Source organism: the organism of the source record quoted next, unplaced genomic scaffold (assembly GCF_019419815.1).
Source record: "Pyrus x bretschneideri cultivar Hongxiangsu unplaced genomic scaffold, Pyrus_bretschneideri_v1 Contig6, whole genome shotgun sequence".
Classification (NCBI taxonomy): domain Eukaryota; kingdom Viridiplantae; phylum Streptophyta; class Magnoliopsida; order Rosales; family Rosaceae; genus Pyrus; species Pyrus x bretschneideri.
Window position 1 is genome coordinate 7,397,031 of NW_025999798.1, and position 4,201 is coordinate 7,401,231.

Genomic DNA, 4,201 nt, shown 5'->3' on the forward strand with positions numbered 1-4,201 from the left:
AAACTTAATATTCTTAATTACTTTTTGTGCCGGATTGTAAGAGCAAATTAAATGACTTGAATCATATATGTTAATGCGTATTTAGCAGACCAACATCAAATATTATATGATCTACTTTTCACTTTTAAACCAATTGAACTAAACTCATCACCTGTGTCTATCTCCAACAAAGCCAAAAGCAGTCAACTCGTGCTGAAAGTGATCACATAAACCATGCATCTAATCTAACTGTTTTGTAAGTTTGATTGTCGTGTATGGACAAAACGTACCTTGAGTGCGGCAATACATGTTGGGTGACATCGAAACACATATGACTGACCGTTTGGCCAATGCGTGAATAACGTGGCTACGGATGCAGCTACATAACGAACATTGATAGGATTTTTACCATATGAAAAAATGGAGATAAAAACACTTAAAAACACTTGCAAGAGCACAATGTAATCATAGTATAATCGGCTCTAGCAAAGTCGTTCTCCATAGGGATTGATTGAATAATTTGTGTAAATACCAAATCTTAATTAATTACTTAAAACAAAGTTTTGAAAAAGGTTAATTTTGAAATTTTAAATAAAAACAATTTAAGAAATCAACTAGAAAACAATTTAAGGAAAATCAATTTGAAAAGAAACGTTTTGAAAGAAGAACAATAATAAAAATGCACTAGGGTTCCGTCGTCACCCTAACAATCCTATGTAACTTTACCAAGTACTTATGTATTACACATGCAACTTTGAATGTTAGGTTTTTCTACTGCATATTCTCCTCGTGATATTCAAGTAAGAACGTATATCTAACATGCAATCCATCTATGATATTCAAATCAAATGTAAACAAGTAAGACTCATTAAGTTTTGTGAAAACCCCTTTGAAAAAATCATGCAACCCCTTAAGAGCGTGATATTCGCCTTAAGTGAAATTACAAGTATTAACCATAAGAAGCAATACTTAATCCTCTGGTGATATTCCGACCAAATTGCATCCGATTACATATCTAAACATCCAAATTGTATCTAAGCATTAAGATATAAAGATAGTTTAAACATAGTGATTAATGCTAAGGCTACATATTCATGCTAACGCTCATGGCTTCACCCTAGCAAATGGAAATTAGTTACGCACAATCATAAAACAAAATGAAATTTATTAAAGGAAAACTAATGAAAAGGACTTCAAAACTTTAAGTTTTAATAAAAAAACCACCTAATAGCTTTATTTAATGCTAAGGACAAGAGATTAAAAAGAAGAAAAACATAAACTAATTCAACCAAAGCTCGTGCAATGCACGCCAAGCAATTCATCAGAGTCAGAATTGAAGAGAACCACGTGTAGTCTGTAGTGCAAAAGCTCATCACCTTCTTCAACCTTTTCTCTCTCTCTTTACGAATCCATATTCAGCCCTTTCCAAGTGACTTGCTTCATTAAATTCAGATAAAAGTTAGAAAATGGTGGGTTACAGTACCAAATGAAGCGACTTGCTTCATTAATTTTGGTAAACATAGATGCTTGTGCCATCTTCTTCTCGAGCAGTCTAATGCTAATGTCAGCATCCAAAACTCTAACAAATTTTGCTAAAGTTGTTCTTGTGACTCTCTCAAACTCACATCTCGGTGGGTTTACAAGGGGTGGGCTAGGTTCAATTTGGTCTGGGTTGTGGGCGACCAAAACTGATGTGGGTATTTTTGTATGCGTAAATGGAGAGAGAAGGTTGAAGAAGGTGAACATGAAAAAGGAGGGGAAGAGATGACTTAGCTTGTGTGGAAAAAAAAAAATTAAAGGAAAGTCAAATAAATTGATTGAGAGGAATGTCAAATAACAAACACGAATGTGATAGTACTAGTTACAAAATAGTGATAGTATTAGTATTCGGTTAAAAAAATAGTCAGTGTTTAGTTTACGAACTAGTGATAGTACTAGTGTTCCGTTTAAGAAATAGTCAGTGTTTAGTTTATGAAACAGTGATAGTACTAGTGTTCGTTTGATAAATAGTCAGTGTTTAGTTTACGAAATAATGATAGTACTAGTGTCCCGTTTAAGAAATAGTCAGTGTTTAGTTTACGAAAAAGTGATAGTAATAGTATTCGTTTGATAAATAGTCAGTGTTTAGTTTACGAAATAGTGATAGTACTAGTGTTCCGTTTAAGAAATAATCAGTATTTAGTTTACAAAATAGTGATAGTACTCGTGTTCAGTTTATAAAATAGTGATAGTACTAATATTCGGTTTAAGATATAGTCAGTGTTTAATTTAAGAAATAATGTTCATTTTAAGAAGTAGTCAATGTTTGGTTAAGAAATAGTAATAGTGCTAGTGTTTGTAAAACTGAAAAATTACAAATTTTCTTTATTTTTGGTCTTGTAGTATTATTATTTAATTTGTTCTAAAAAAATTACAAATTTTTATTTATTTTTAATCTTGTAATATTATTACTTAATTTGTTTTAAGAAAATTATGAAACAATGGTCAAATAAACAAACAATAAATAAAAAATAAAAAAGTATATTGTTTATTGAGTAAGAGTAGAAGAAGTGTGGGGAGTGGTGAAATGAGAGGGAAGAAAGAAGAGAAAAAGTTAACGTGGAATAGTGATTTGACAGTGCAAATTAATAAAATATGTGAGAGAGAGAGAGAGAGAGAGAGGTTAAGGACGATGAGGGTGGTGAGTTTGTGTGAGTGATGCGACGCGCAAGACTCGGTGCGTCAGTTTTTACGAGAGAGAGAGAGAGAGAGAGGTTAAGGACGATGAGGGTGGTGAGTTTGTGTGAGTGATGCGATGCGCAAGACTCGGTGCGTCAGTTTTTACTTTTTAGTTTTTTTAGTTTTTTTAAATTCTTATGTTAAATTGTTGTCCTTTATATTAAAATTTAAGTCCTTTTAATTAAAGTTTAAACTCTTTTTATTAAATAAAATTAGTGGATGGTTTTTGGTTAATAAAAAGTTTAAATAAGTCATTTTCATTAAAGTTCCCTTTTATTAAAGTAGAAAAATGAAAGAAAACACATTGTAAATAAACTTGAATCGTAAAAAACTCTCTAAGCCGACTTTTCTAAAATAATGCATTCTCTGTAACCCTAATGGCTAATTAGCCTTATTTATGCTAATATAAAATAAAATGTTACTTAGAAAAGGTCTTAGAATAAAACTAGGAAACAAAATCCCAAATTAACTAGGAGAATCTGCCATGAATCTGTCCAAACACGTTTTAGCCCTAAATCTCCTCCCAATCCAGCCCATGATAGCTTGTTTTAAAGATTAGAACAATTTGAACACATCTCCAGAAGGGGCCAAATCCAAAATAGGCCATCTTGGGCTCCAAAATTCGTAATTAAGCCCAAAATGTTACTTTGACAGCACTGCGCGCTGCTCCTTTATTTTGATATTTTGATATGATCAAGCTAAGAGTGTCACATCCCGGCCTGGGCCCCCATCACATCCTGGGCTCGACTCCACTGTAGCACTATATTGTCCGCTTTAGGCCTCGACCACGCCCTCACGGTTTTGTTTCTGGGAACTCCCACGAGAACTTCCAAGTGGGTCACTAATCCTAGAAATGCTTTCCTGCAAACTCGCTTAACTTCAGAGTTCCGACAGAACCCGAAGCCAGTGAGTTCCCAAAAGGTCTCGTGCTAGATAGATATGAAAATATACATATAAGACTTACATGATCCTCACCCCTGGGCGATGTGGGATCTTACAATCCACCCCCTTTAGGGGCCCAACGTCCTCGTCGGCACACATTCGGTCAGGGACTGGCTTTGATACCAAATTGTTACATCTCGGCTCGGGTCCCCACCACATCCCGAGCTCGACTCCACCGTAGCACGATATTGACCGCTTTGGGCCCCGACCACGCCCTCACGGTTTTGTTTCTGGAAACTCACACGAGAACTTCCCAGTGGGTCACCCATCCTGGGAATGCTCTCGCGCGAACTCACTTAACTTCGGAGTTCCAATGGAATCCGAAGCCAGTGAGCTCCCAAGAAGCCTTGTGCTAGGTAGAGATGGGAATATAAATACAAGGCTTACAGGATCCTCACCCCTGGGCGATGTTGGATCTTACAAAGAGACTCACGAATGTCCTTTAATTGGAATTACTCCAAAATTCATCCATTTGATCACATTTTGCCGTAAAGGAAGTAAGAAATCCTATATTAAAAATATAAATCAAAGTATCAAAATTCTTACAAAATAACCAAAAAAA